The sequence below is a fragment of the Lepisma saccharinum genome, chromosome 21, assembly GCF_977018435.1.
Source record: "Lepisma saccharinum chromosome 21, izLepSacc3.1, whole genome shotgun sequence".
Taxonomy (NCBI): domain Eukaryota; kingdom Metazoa; phylum Arthropoda; class Insecta; order Zygentoma; family Lepismatidae; genus Lepisma; species Lepisma saccharinum.
The window spans coordinates 11,006,338-11,022,285 of NC_139249.1; the positions used below are offsets into that span (position 1 = coordinate 11,006,338).

The 15,948-nt window shown below is 39.1% G+C and overlaps 1 protein-coding gene across 4 annotated transcripts in view; it reads right to left on the reverse strand.

Annotated features, from left to right (window-relative positions):
* Window positions 1-15,948, reverse strand: part of sli (slit guidance ligand) — a 710,118-nt gene that overhangs the window by 492,299 nt on the left and 201,871 nt on the right. The gene's annotated exons all lie outside the window — the stretch shown is intronic.

Here is a 15,948-nt window from a genome sequence, read left to right on the forward strand (position 1 = left end):
GCTAACAGCACTAAATCTAACCTATTCATAGGTTTATTTCGGAGCGAATTGACAATATAGAGAAAGTCTCCAATTTTGTTAATTTTCGGTATACTAACTAATTTTGGCCTCCTAATCATGTATCTGTTGTAAAAAAAACTGGGGGTCACGTCTGGAAATTTGAAATAAAAGGAGATTGAAATGTTTTTATATACGTAGGTGTATATGCGTAGTTTTACGAACGAAATGTTTTAAGTTTTACGAACGAAATGTTATAACTATGCTTGCCTAACCTAACTGAACCTAACCTAACCTTCCGTGAATGGTTTGTGGGCCAATGATCACTTTCAATAAGGAATTCCTAGTTTTGTAGCACGTAACCGACGAACAATGTTTCATGAGTACGGAACACGCCATATGGATAATTATCGCGGCAAATAACAACGTTATTTTACAACTTCTACACGTAAATGTACAATTTAACACGCGACCCCCACATCGTAAGTCCAGATACGTCACCAGGAGTGCATAAGAAGTGAGTATAAGAAGCAGGAAGTGAATTACAGACTTTTTCTCTATATTGTCAATTCTGTTAGATGCGTACGTAAGTAGGTTAGGCAAGTCAGGTTTGAAGCTATATCCAAAGATGTCGCTAGTCATGCATTAACTAAGGTTCATCAGGAGAACAAAAGATGGCGCACGAAACGTGCTTCCAATAATATAGCACTGAGCAAAACCTCGGTCGACTAAACTCAAGACTAACTTAATTTTCTGCTGGATAGTAAAACAGAGATATGAACTTTACTAGAAATTCCTCAAGCGTCGTCCAGCTATTCTCTCATAAGACATCTGAAGAAAGACTCCTTAAGAATGACCAGAGTTATTGCTCACGACGCGTGTTGCTGATTCTAAAGTCCGCGCGTTCATTATGTCCCCATCGGCAACCCTTTTATAAAACTTAACACTGACAACAAAGCAAACAATAGCCAAGCCGCTCCCGACAAACGCGTGCACTCAGACGTTGTTGCCACATTTTCTTTACTTACATTTCTTGTAGTTGAAAGGCGCCTCTCATTATTTTTGCTCCATAACCACGTGCGGGGTTGATTCTTTTTAACTAGTTGTGTTGCGTTATGGTGCTGTTTTGTTGTTTTGTTATAGTGTTGTGCTTTTAGTTTTTTTCTTAGACTTTGCATAATGCAAGTTATCACTCACGGCTGCTAGTGAAAATCCTAAGTATGAAGACAATACTGCAGAATATTATTTCCTTCATGGAGAGCACAGGTGCCCACCCCCCTCAAAGCCAATGGCGCATTCCCCCCAAATATCATGTCATGCGTCCCCCCAGATTATATCATGTGCCCCCAAAAACATCATTCGCGCCCTCAAACCATATCGTAATCCCCACAAAGTATTTAATTACGACAGTGTGTCTACCGAAAGTAACTTTCTCTTAGCTTTACAGAACACTATACTTGATCTGCCCTTATTCCCTAAACAGGGGTGCCCATCACTCAAGACCACCCTTAAAATCGTTCATAACCCCCCGAAAATAGTTTGGATGAATGTGTAATAGTTGATGTCTATTTGTATGAAATACCATGTTACATTGTCCATATTTTTTGATTGTTCGATTTTCAAAAAAACTTAAAGATAGCACATTGATTGGTTAAATGTAGTAAATTAAAATATGTGAATATGCATATAAATAGTATTTTTGAGTGGGTTTATAAAACTCAATTTGAGTATTTAACACGTTTAATTCAGAATTCCAATATGTAAGAGTTGGATATCCCCCCCCCCTTTCGATAATACCCTTAAACACTTCCTTTTTAATCTTTATCTGTATTTATTTTCTCTTTCCATATTCTTTAATCTTGTTTCTCTTTCTTTTTCTTTTTTCCTTACAATTTCCTTCTGCTTTTCCTATTTATCTCTTCAATTTGGCAACATCGCTTTCCTACTCCAGTTTGTTGCTTCTACTTCAAAAGAAAACCGCCAGCTTGGGTGTTTCTTTTAACAAAGAGTACCGCTCCCTTTGTTAACCGCTGGGGATATAATGAACGCGCGGACTTTACAACTCGCAGAAGAGAAAAAAAAGTTGAAAAAGGTCCCAAAGTGGGTCCACGTCGAACGGATTTCATGTCAGGTCCGTGTTTGTCCACGAGGCTCGCTGGAACTTCCAATATTTCAACGTCACAGAGGGTTGCCTCCAAAGTCGTCCGTGATCTGGAAACAAACGCAATTGGAACAGAAGAAAAAGAGTTTTAAGATTCCGTTCGGCTGGAGCTCGGCAGGAGGGAATAAGGAACACGCGTTCACACACAAGTAAATCAGAACGGCGTTTGGGAAGGAACAGAAAATAATTGGGGCAATGTTTCAACTTAATAAGCTTATTCACAACTTCACGGATATGATTGAGTTTCGTGACATGATGGCCTACTTTTCGAACGCACCTCGTTCAAATAAATAAAAAGAAATCCCTCCTTTATTCTTTCAACGCAAAGCACTAATGTTAGATATACCTTACAGACTTAAATTAAAAGATTGCTGATGATTCGCTCTGTAAGCACCATTTGTCACTGACAGCTCCCTGAATCTTGTCTACAAGATAGCTTCCCGCGATTGACTGAGGGTAGTGTTTCCAACTGCGAGAAGCGACAAGTTCCAAGATGGAAAAAAGTTATACACACATTGTCCCAGGAGATTGAGGAGCAAGTGGTGTTCGACCAATGATCGTATGACAATAGAAAGAGAAGAGATTGCATGGAGGGGGCAACGCGCATTCTTCCCTTCTTTTCCGGTATTCGCAGCGTTGCTTTACAGGCTCCTGGGACAGACTCTAGAGGTGTTGCGAAGTTGGTAAACGTTCCTGTAAAATAGTTTACGAATTCAAACACCTGTAGATTCCCACTAACGGTTGAAAATGGCAATTGGCATAAGAAGAAATACAAAGTGCAAAAAAGGTGTGCAATTGTATAAGATTTCTGCGAAAGTTAGCAAGGAGCGAGAGTATTCAATAGGAATATTTCATCTTATCTTTTGATTCTATTGGCGAGAACGATGAGTTGTCACAGATGTGATTTGTGGAATCATTTCCCTTTAAAATCAAATAATAATTTTCATTAAAAAACTACACGTATTAAAACAAAAACGGCTCTACTTCTAGTTTCCATTAGTGCCTTGAATTGCTTTTTTGAAAATACATAAATTTTGTTGCCACTTATACAAATGCTAAAATTGTGCTTACTAAACAAAACACCATGAAATGAACACGAGTAAAACAGTAGGCATGCTCTTTGTGAATATCAGATGGCGACACATGTACAATATTAATATTTATTCAAATGATGTTCTTAGAGCAGCGAAATGGCAAGTTCAAGAAAACTGGGAAATAATTATATCGAAAAGGAAGAGAAAAATATATTTCTGCTACATCGTTTATTATGTAGGTAACATGAGGCGAGCGACGTATGTCACCTCTTGTTTATAGTTCTTTTGTAAGATACAGGAAAGTTTAATTGCGAGTATACAAGTTAAAATTCAAATACATTACAATATTACAAAGCACCAAAAATTCGATATGCTGACCAAGGCAGAATTTATTTATTTTAATATATAAATCAAAGGTTATGTTTCAACCTTCTAGCAAGGTCTTCTTCAGACTCAGCACCAAGTACAAATGTAACAAGGTACAAAAACAGGACGATATATATACACACAAACACTACTCCCCTACAGACTATTAGAAAGTTGTTCTGGAACATTGTAGCAGGTGGCTTTCCCTTGTCAACTGTACTTTCACCTAAAAGGCTAAACATATTTACTTCCATATGGATGTGGTAGGATTCTTTGTCTCACGCTCTTTTTCCTTCATTCTTCTTCCTTCTTCTCTCCTCTTTCTCTCTTGTCCTTTCCACTCTTTCTAACACCTTCTTCCATTCTTTGTTTATTTTCAGTCCCCCATTCAAGTTCATTGTGTCTTCTTCACCTTTCTTCTCTATTTCCTTGGCCTCCTTCCATTTTCTCACTAGCATTCTCTTCTCCCTTCCTATCTGCTTAGCCTCATCCCACTCTATGTCATGTCCTGTTTCTCTCGTGTGCTTAAATATCGCATTTCTCTCTCTCTTTAAGTCGTACATCATCCCTATGTTCTTTCAACCTGTCTTTCAGCCTCTTTTTGGTACAGAGTCTGAAGAAGACCTTGCTAGAAGGTTGAAACGTAACGTTTGTATTTTAAAATAAAATAAATTCTGCCTTGGTCAGCATACTGGAAACAAGGCTTAATGGCGTTATTACAGAGTACATATAATTTTTTTTCTGGACATTAGAAAACTTTCAAAACAGATTCATATTTTTCTTTTGTTGTTGTTCTTGTTAAATTTACAAGCAAGTGTGGTGGCTATGTATGTCTAATGAACTATTGAAAATATCTGGAGAACAGCGAATGTATACCATATGAAGATTCGTGTGAATGATATAGAAAGAATTCAGGACATATGTAATTTTTACAGATTTCGGAATATCATAGCTGTTTTTCGAAAGAGGAAATTCGAAAACTGCCCCGGGGTAGGCCAAAGGTTCAACAGAGCCCGAGCCTAAAATAGTCACGTTATCAGTAATAACTTACGGGCATTGGCAACACTATCACCGAGCAGCATTACACAGTTAAACAAAGAAGGATTTATGGTCATAATTACAGACACTGTCCCCTCTTGAACGACCCTCGCCCGTCCCCCCTCCCCCCTCCGGCCCCCTTAACAAAAAGAGGGACAGAAGAAAGAAGAAATCTAATTTATATTCAGGAGGTAAATCCCCATTTAATGACGACAATTTATTTGTTTCCCCGAGTACACGGCGAAGGGGCATGTGCGGGGGTATCCGGCACGCCATTCCTTGTCAGTGATTAAAAATTACGTCGATTAATATGCGGCTAAGTGACTGTAAGGAACAAATTGGTCTTGTACACGAAGGCACTCCCCCCTCCTCATACGAGCCGTGTAAGTCGCTTGGATAATTGGACAAGGAACACCGTTTCGAAGCATGTGAGTTTCTTATTAATCGGGTAGATCGACCGTGATGGGGGGAAAGGGTTAAGAGGGGGGATTCAGCATCTTAGTGTAGAAGGAGAGAGAGAGAGAGGAAAGATGTCCGAGAAGAGAAAAACAGGAACATGGAAGATGGGGTTATCTGGAATTGCTAGTGCAATTATGTTCTTGCGAATTATATGACGTGCACTTAATGATAACAGTGCGATAGAGTCAGTGTCCTCAGCGTTTTCTAGTTGCTTTTATAATGGGGATGAACTAGTGGTGTATGGACGTAGAGACACAAGTCTATCATTCTCATAAGTAGATGGCGCGGTAGTAACGTAGTCGCCTTGAGATCAAGGGGCAGCGTTGGCAACGTAATTTACTAGTTACGTTTTTTAAGAAAATTACACGTAATTTACTTTGCGTAGAAAACCAGATTTTTACGCAAATGTAAAAAAAAAACTAATTTTCTTTCGTAAATTAGTTATAAAAAACTACTTCAATTAGGTAAATTTCTTATATCAACATAACCATTTGTGCACACTGCACGAGGTTACGATTGCACATTTCTATTACGGAGAATGCAGCAAGACGGCTGAAATTTGCTAGTTCATTTAATTTGAATATTCGTACTTACATATTATGCATTGAGAAACATTCTTGAAGGTGGCATTTCGCATATTTCACGGAAATAAGCTCTATTTGCGACACATCGAGTAAGTTTTCTTAGTTTCTTTTTGCCCTAGGTAACACGCTAAAAGGCGGTCACAGTTTCACTACAGTTCTCGGCATGCAGTGTTTCCACCCCACTGCACCCAAAAATACCTACGTAGCCCCACAAACCATTTACGCATAGCCCCACGAACCATTCATACATAGCCCTACGAATCATTTCCGGTAAGGTTAGGTTAGGTCACGTTTAGGTTAGAATAGTTAAAAATTGGTTTAGAAAAAAAATCGTAGCCCCACGAACCATTGACACATAGCCCCACAAACAATTTGCGGAAACGTACTTTCTTCAGTTACAAACAAAAACACGTGTTTGAAAACACTGACCGGCATTGACCGTGATTACGTCATCACACACAGGCAACACCTGGCTGGAAGGAAATGGATGCAAGAGCTTTCGTGCATCGGTCACACATTTATATCGAAAAATAGATGATTTACCGGGAAAATTCAATGAAGGATGCAAGAAAACACTGCCCCGAACTTCCACAACTATAAAGAAACTGCATTCGGTAAGTAATTTCTCCTGTAAATTTGAAGAAATCCGTCTTGCGGATATAAGAAATTTACCCTTCAATTATATTACATTTTAAACTTTAATTTTCTTACAGATTTAAGAACAAAATCATTATTTTCTGAAGAAACAGCCACCTCACAGCCCCACCAACAGATTTCTTTTTTTAAAAAATAGCACTGTTCTTTCACATATTTTTAAAAATTGAGAAACCTGTTGATATATAACGACAATTTATTTGGATTGGATTTTAAAGTTTTGGTAACATCTTCAAATTCGTTTCTCATGCGTATTATACACTTGCATACGGTAATTATGATGTGAATGTGAAGATGGGACTTTTCAAAATTTCAATAAAAGAGCACATACAAATTCGGAAGGAAAGTTTTTAAAGCTTATTTCTTTCTACCACTGCCATGCATAACAATAACAATCGAAAAAAAAAGACACGTTTGCTTTTAATTTTTATGTTTGATTCTATTTTACGTACTTTATTATACGTATTTTACGCGTTTTTAAGCGAAATTTACGTGTCGCGTAGAAAACCACTTTTTACACGTAATTTACGTGTCACGTAGAAAACAAATTTTTACGCGTCACGTAGAAAACCATTTTTACGCGTCACGTAGAAAACCATTTTTACGCGTCACGTAGAAAACCATTTTTACGCGTAATATAGGTACGTGTCACGTAGAAAACCATTTTTACGCGTAATTTAGGTACGCGTCACGTAGAAAACCATTTTTACGCGTAATTTAGGTACGCGTCACGTAGAAACCTTTTTTACGCGTAATTTACGTGTCACGTAGAAACCTTTTTTACGCGTAATATAGGTACGTGTCACGTAGAAACATTTTTACGCGTAATTTATGTGTCACGTAGAAACCTTTTTTACGCGTAATTTACGTGTCACGTAGAAACCTTTTTTACGCGTAATATAGGTACGTGTCACGTAGAAACATTTTTACGCGTAATTTACGTCATCACGTAGAAACATTTTTTACGCGTAATTTACGTGTCACGTAGAAACATTTTTTACGCGTAATTTACGTGTCACGTAGAAACATTTTTTACGCGTAATTTACGTGTCACGTAGAAACATTTTTTACGCATAATTTACGTGTCACGTAGAAACACTTTTTACGCGTAATATAGGTACGTGTCACGTAGAAAACGATATTTTACGCGTAATTGCGCAACCCTGTCAAGGGGTCCTGAATTTGATACCCGGCGGAGGCACATGGGATCCCACTTATAACTGTAGGTCCAGTCCCGATAAGCTTAACTGTGCGGAAAGTGAGCTCAAAACAAAAATCAAAAATTCAAAGTAAGTAGACGGCAATGATAAAGGTGATCTTGATTGTGACATTATGAAAATTACCATCAGGAGAATGAATCACTTTTGCCACGTTTAGTGAAAAGTCGCCGAATCTTGAGGATTTACAATGTCGGTTGGGGACGACGTGCTTAGCTAGTACTTCTTTGTATCTCAGCAAGTGGTGTTGAAATTGGGTATAACTGACGGCACACTTCTCTAACACCATTCTTGGTCAAGCCCCGCATTTCGTCTTCTGACGTAAGAGCGGATTGCTTTCGTTGTTAGGTAATGTTAAGTCTCTTTGCATAAATACACTGCAATTTTTGTGACGACACGAGCCGAAGGGCGGGGCTTGACCAAAAAGGTGATTGAGAAGTGTGCGATAAGTGAGAACCGTTAAAATTGCCCGACATTTTGTTTTCCGTTTTCAAAGAAAACCGGGTACTTAAGACACAAAAGCTGAAAACGGGAATTTATATCTTAAACTGAATTTTGAAATTAGAATAGTATTTTCTTCTTAAATCAATCTCTTTCTCAATGCATTCAATGCTTGTTGTACGACTTTACTTTTACCGTGAGTCTGTACAGAACATTACATTGCCGTATACGTACGGTCGGTCTCGTACGGTTGGCAACACTGAAACCAGGAATCTCCGAACCTAGCGAGCGAAAACAAAGTATTCTGCACAAGTAGGACTCCACCAAGAAACGCGCGAAGGGAAGGGAATGCATGGAGTGGGAAATGGGGCTGCAACTCCGTCCTCTCGCTTTTCTCCGATTCTTTACCATTATGGACGGCTTTGCTTCACAGATTCTCGATACACAGTGTACAGTGGGATCCATGAGTATTACCATGCAAATTGTCCATGACTATTTTCATTCATTTTTCTCTTACATCCTATGTGTTTTTAAGCGATGGGTTTTTATGTATGCTGGTGCAGAAGTTGTCAACAGCTTGTTTTGAGTTTTCTTTTAATTCTTGAAGCTCTTATTGAGTCAAATAAATTGCTCGAATATGGTGATGGACAATTTGCACGGCAATACTCATGGATCCCACTGTACCTCCCCTATTACGCGCAGTCTCCTCTTTAATCAGATACTACGCCTAACATAACTTGATTTCTCTACTAAATGTAAATATCAAATTAGTGCATAGATGCAAGGAAGGTGATACGTAACGTTCAGCAAGTTTCTACTAAACATTTGTGAATTATTCTATGATACCGACGTTAGAACAGTAAAATAAATATTATTTGTGTGAAATAAAATGTAACCATGCTGATTTATAGCATCTCGCTAAGGAAAAAAAAAGTGGACATTAGACGGTAGTGACATCTAGCGTCGTTTCTAAAAAAAATGCTTTTATGAGCCTCAGATTACATTAAAACCATATTGACAATGGCGCTCACAGCTTTCCCATAATGCATTTCGTGCCTTATCAGCTTCGGCGTGGGGCAAACACCCCCACCCCTCACCCTCCATCAGGCTTCGTGAGGGTCGAAAAATCTTTTGCGGTCATATTTCAACAGGAACGCCCAAATAGTTCCTCCCCAAACTACCGCTTTTTTTTCCACCCTCCCTAGTCAGTGTGGCCAGATTAGACCGTCATTAAAACCACAAAAGCTCAAATTGATTTCCTCTCGCTCACTTGAACGCGCGCTCAAACAATGGACCTTTTCTCTGGTTTCACATTGGGCCGTGCGTGTACGTACGAAAACTGCGTGAGAGACTGTGCGTATGGGTTGTTACGACATGGAACATAACACATGTAGAGACGCAATGGCATATTGGGGAAATGGGAGATTGAAATGTAAAAGCTTTTTTTAACGAAAAAAATAGCTCGGAGCATTATTTCGAACACAACTTCATTAGGTAAGAAAAAAATATAGAGGGGGAAACAAAAAAAAAAGGGTAGGATGGGGAAAAAACTGTTCCGTGCCTTCATAAATTAAAAATCTCGTTAAAAATTCATCTAGAAACGCTTTACGGAAAACAGATGAAAGTACTTTCTCATTTTTGACGAGGTATCAGCAGAATGAGAGAGTATAACTCTCACAATTTGAAGTCGCTTAGAAACCCGAAGTGCACACGGAAACAGACCGAATGTGAAGTAAAAATCGGGATTAAAGACAGAAATTTTTGTGCTCTGTATTTGTTCCTCTCATTGGCCATGTGTGTTCCTCTGAAAGAACAAAGAGTGGCAATCCGTATGGGAAATTTTCTAACACAAAGAAACCGGAAGTATGCATTCCGGAAGTTTTTGCATTTTTTTTTAAAGTAGTATTTTCAATATCTAGGCATCAGTGTTTGGAAGTAACTGTTACTTATTAGGAATTGTAACAGTTACTTTTGCAACAGAAGTAATGTTACCAACAGTTACTTTACGACCTTTAAAATATTAACTCGAAACTTTGTACCGTGTGGAAGAGCTATGTCAACTATGATTACAATATGTGTCTTCTGCGGATGCTAAGGTGAAAGTATATTTTCATGGAATCGCCTAACGCAAGGAAGCTAGGCTGTATGCTAAGTTTAGAACATCCACGCTTCATTGCAATTCATCATTTCTAATTATACTTACACATATTTATTTTAATACAATTTATGATTATTGATTATGTGCAATTTCTTTGCAAAGGAATTTCCGGCAGAAAGCTTAATACACATTACTGCTTCTTGTTTGTTTTGATGTCTTATGCTCAACATACATTTTCCAAGTGGTTACATTGTGCAACAATGATTAATTTCAAGCGATTAGGACTTCGTGACGCTTCTTGCACGAACATTCATACTGAGACTTCGTTTTCAATGAATGCAAAAATATATCAAGGGCGTTGCGTAATTAGAATTTCGTGTTGGTTTCCTAGTGTAATTTAGACTCGGATCAACCCCCTTTGAGCTGCGTCAGCAGTCACGATCAGGGTTGCAATCTTATGGAAGAATAATTTCCCTTTTGTGCAAAATATTTCCCATTTTCGTCATATTTTTCCCTCCTAAAATATCATGCAGAAAATGGTGTTGAATTCCCATTTACCTTTTTTGAGGGAGAGCCATTAATTGCAGTAGCCAAAGAAGCGACGTTGTAACAACCTGGGGTTCTACAGAAGAACAATGAAGTCAAGTAAAAACACGATAGGTTCCGAATTTTGAATTCTCGTGGCAAGAGTAACCCGTCTTTTCAGCATATACAATACTGGAAGGAAGCACAGAAAAATCTCTCCAACAAAGATTTTCCCATAATTTCCCTTTTCGAGGGAAAATATTCAGAAATTTCCCTTACGGCAACACTGACGAAGACGCGCAATGTCATTGGATCATGGGGGGAGTGGTCACAGGCTAATTACCGACGTCTGGGGAGCATCGCAATTGCATCTTATTTTGTGCAGAAGTCACGCACATGATCGTGAGCGGCGCATGCGCACAAATAAGCCCGCGACAGCCTATGTTTAGCATCGTAATTAATCTTCTCACGAGACATACGACCGTCAAGGACGAACGAAAATCGGGAAGCATTCTTCTTTTCCTTTTTTGCTCATACGTAGTTGTGAAGCGAAAGTTAACTCGGAAAGATGGCTATTTCATGCTATGAACTCAAAAGTCACTATACTTAGGATCCCGCCAATATTTCCCTCCATTATGGGATGGCGCCAATGGAAGGCCCAATCAGGGAGCTTCTTTTCTTGGCTGACATCGCCTTCAAGCGATTTCTAGCCAAAGATGCCGAATACTGGTTTCATTATCTTGTTCTTGTTCCAAACTGTGTACTTATTCACTTTCCTTAGGAAATTATATTCTCCATTGTTACTTATTCAATTTTGATAACCTTCCTGTTCAGCCTGATTAATACGTAGCGCAAGTTAATTGGCTACTTGAGTATATATGCGTCACCAGACATTTTTGCAGGGGCTCATTCCATTTATAAGACTAGAATAATAGAAGTAATAACAATTAATATTTATTACCATGGTTAATACAGTTAATACACAATAAATAACAACTTATAAAACTAAACCAATTTTATTCCAAATTATTATTTATATATTATATAAATGGGCAGATTTTGCTACTCGATCCCCAGACGAGTGATTATCCAGCACAACTGCTCTCCATTATTATTACTATTATTATTATTATGATATTTCATACAGTTACTGAACTGAAATTCATGGCTATTTTGTTAATCTTGTTCAAGTAAAGACAAAGTTAGGGGGGAAATGTTACTCATGAGGATTGAGGATTATGTTGTGGGACCTATCCCTTGAAACTATAATTTTTGGATTTTTGAAACTGTGGAATCACTTATTCCTTGGATTAAATGGTACAATATGAAAATAGAGCCTGGGAAAGGGGTAACATGGTCAGCCAAAGTGGTAGGAATGGGGGTGTATAGTCAGCCAAAGTGGTAGGAATGGGGGTGTATAGTCAGCCAAAGTGGTAGGAATGGGGGTGTATAGTCAGCCAAAGTGGTAGGAATGGGGGTGTATAGTCAGCCAAAGTGCTAGGAATGGGGGTGTATAGTCAGCCAAAGAGGTAGGAATGGGGGGAGTATAGTCAGCCAAAGAGGTAGGAATGGGGGGAGTATAGTCAGCCAAAGAGGTAGGAAAGGGGCAACATAGTCAGCCAAAGAGGTAGGAAAGGGGCAACATAGTCAGCCAAAAGGGTAGAAAAGGGGCAACATAGTCAGCCAAAAGGGTAGAAAAGGGGCAACATAGTCAGCCAAAAAGGTAGGAAAGGGGCAACATAGTCAGCCAAAAAGGTAGGAAAGGGGCAACATAGTCAGCCAAAAAGGTAGGAAAGGGGCAACATAGTCAGCCAAAAAGGTAGGAAAGGGGCAACATAGTCAGCCAAAAAGGTAGGAAAGAGGCAACATATCCAAAAAGGTAGCAAAGGCGCAACATAGTCAGCCAAAAAGGTAGCAAAGGGGCAACATAGTCAGCCAAAAAGGTAGGAAAGGGGCAACATAGTCAGCCAAAGAGGTAGGAAAGGGGCAACATAGTCAGCCAAAGAGGTAGGAAAGGGGCAACATAGTCAGCCAAAAAGGTAGCAAAGGGGCAACATAGTCAGCCAAAAAGGTAGGAAAGGAGCAACATAGTCAGCCAAAAAGGTAGGAAAGGAGCAACATAGTCAGCCAAAAAGGTAGGAAAGGGGCAACATAGTCAGCCAAAGAGGTAGGAAAGGGGCAACATAGTCAGCCAAAGAGGTAGGAAAGGGGCAACATAGTCAGCCAAAAAGGTAGTAAAGGGGCAACATAGTCAGCCAAAAAGGTAGCAAAGGGGCAACATAGTCAAGTCAGGGAAAGTGGTAGTGAAAGGAAAGTATTAAGCCAAATTGGTAAGCAAAGGGAGCAGTGTTATTAGTCAAAACGATAGAGAAAGGTGCAATATAATATCATCAGCCAAAGTGGTAGAAGAAGGGGTAATATCATGATGCCAGTGGTACCGAAAATAATAATGTCATCAGCCAGTTGTAGGAAAAGAAGTAATCAGCCAAGTGTAGAAACAGGAAATCACCGGAGAATAGTACGAAGAGAAGAAATTATGAAGAAAATACAGTTTATTGAAAGAGAAGGTACATATTATGATTGAAACTAGACACACTTCAGTACAAACAAGAACTATTTCTGACTGTTTGTTCTTCATCCATAATCCTTTCTTGTTTCTTGGATTAGACAACGGGTAGCAACTCGCCATTCTTTTTTGTAGTTTGACATTTAAAATCTGGTAAACGCTTCACCACGTTCAACGTATGTTCCAAGTTTTGCCCGTGTTCCCTGAAAGGAAGATGTGAAAGCTTTTGTATCCCACCGATGCACCACCATTACGTAACATCCGAAGATTATTTCTTTGTGGTTTGTGCCTACGAACAGCTCCTGCACAGAGGGGATGGGAGTGCCCTCTCCCCCCTCCCACTCGTCCCGTGATTATACGTGCCACTTGTCCGACGAACATGAATGCTCACTGCACAGTCCATAAATCACGCCAGAAGACGTGCCTGTGTGGGTCACGTGATGAAGTAGACGGCACGAGGAGCTCACACAGACCTTTGAATCGAGAGAGAATTCGCTGTTGAACACCAAAATGGCACATGAATGAACATTCAACTATTTAGGATACTAAATTAGCAAAAGTGAAAGAAAGTATCTTTGTGTCCTGTCAGTTCGTGCTAGATGCCCAAGAATTGTACTAATCGCGACGATGAGGGATGATATGATGAAATTGATGAAGGGACACTAACGAACAACATCCATGCCCAGACCGGGATTCGAACACGAGACCCGGTTGTGCTAACCACTCCACCACGCAGGTCGGCAATCCTTCCAAAATTCACAATTTTGAAATAGGATATCAATTATATGCCTTTTTTTTATTTTTAGTGTCTGTTATCGTGCCTATTTTCTACATTATAGTTAGTGCCTTTTTGCCTACCTATTTGGGTAGTTTTCAGCAGGGTTGTTAAAGCTCCAGGAATTTTAAATAAATTCAATTCCGGTCCAGTAACAATTTTTCCCGATCAATTTAATTTCGGTCCAGGAACCATTTTTCCCGATCAATTTAAATTCGGTCCAGGAACCATTTTTCCCGATCAATTTAAATTCGGTCCAGGAACCATTTTTCCCGATAAATTTAAATTCGGTCAAGGAAACTTTTTTCCCGATCAATTTAATTTCGGTCCAGGAAACTTTTTTCCCGATCAATTTAATTTCGGTCCAGGAACCATTTTTCCCGATCAATTTAAATTCGGTCCAGGAACCATTTTTCCCGATCAATTTAAATTCGGTCCAGGAACCATTTTTCCCGATCAATTTAAATTCGGTCCAGGAAACTTTTTTCCCGATCAATTTAATTTCGGTCCAGGAACCATTTTTCCCGATCAATTTAAATTCGGTCCAGTAACCATTTTTCCCGATCAATTTAATTTCGGTCCAGTAACCATTTTTCCCGATCAATTTAAATTCGGTCCAGTAACCATTTTTCCCGATCAATTTAATTTCGGTCCAGTAACCATTTTTCCCGATCAATTTAATTTCGGTCCAGTAACCATTTTTCCCGATCAATTTAAATACGGTCCAGGAACCATTTTTCCCGATCAATTTAATTTCGGTCCAGGAACCATTTTTCCCGATCAATTTAATTTCGGTCCAGGAACCATTTTTCCCGATCAATTTAATTTCGGTCCAGTAACCATTTTTCCCGATCAATTTAATTTCGGTCCAGTAACCATTTTTCCCGATCAATTTAAATACGGTCCAGGAACCATTTTTCCCGATCAATTTAATTTCGGTCCAGGAACCATTTTTCCTGATCAATTTAATTTCGGTCCAGGAACCATTTTTCCCGATCAATTTAATTTCGGTCCAGTAACCATTTTTCCCGATCAATTTAATTTCGGTCCAGTAACCATTTTTCCCGATCAATTTAAATACGGTCCAGGAACCATTTTTCCCGATCAATTTAATTTCGGTCCAGGAACCATTTTTCCTGATCAATTTAAAATCGGTCCAGGAATCTTTTTTCAATGTAACAATACGCAACTTGGAGGGAAAAAAATGTTCCGGTCCTGCAGAGTAACCCAATTGAACCCATTCGAATTTACGGGTTTCTGGACATTTAACAACCCTGGTTTAGTGCCTAGATACGCTGGTTGTAGTAATGACAAATCAACAAACACAAACCATAAACTTCGAACTCCATTCAATACAAGGCCTTCGTTAAAGGTACTACACCAACGGTACATCTGTGTAATAGTGATGCCAGAGAAAATTTAGAAGACAGTCCAAAATGGGGCGCAGTGATAGGTATGGGGTACACAAAAGTTCTCAGAAGTTCAAAAGTTAAATCAAAATATTGTATATGTATTCTATTTTCTGCTTATTTTTAAGCAAAATGAGAGAAAAGATGCTACTGAAGAGGAACTTCATAATTCAGAGGGATTTTTTTTTTTTGGTGAGCGACCTTTATGCTTGGTGGGATGAATACTTAACCTTTTTGAGGATATTATTTTTTAGGACTCCGAGTGAGGATTACAACTTCTGAGCGTCGCCCGTTGGAAATTTTCCCCTGAATGACACTTTCCCGTTCTGCAAAGGTCACAGGCAGGGTGTGGGAAGCGGAGACAGGCGCAGGGAATCAAATATTTATTGAGTGCAGGTTTCCGGTTTCCGACCGAGGAGCACAAGCTGACGGATGAACACGACGCTGGGAATTATCTCCTGATTGAGAGGTGGAGGGACGGAACGATTGAGGGAGATAGAAAAGCGAATAAAAGATGGAGAAAATAGAAGGGGCAAGGAAAATGGAGAGACAATAGAGAAAAGAGGAATAGACAGAAGGGAGAAATACAGAGAAAGATAGGAGATGCCGAGGAAGAAGATACAG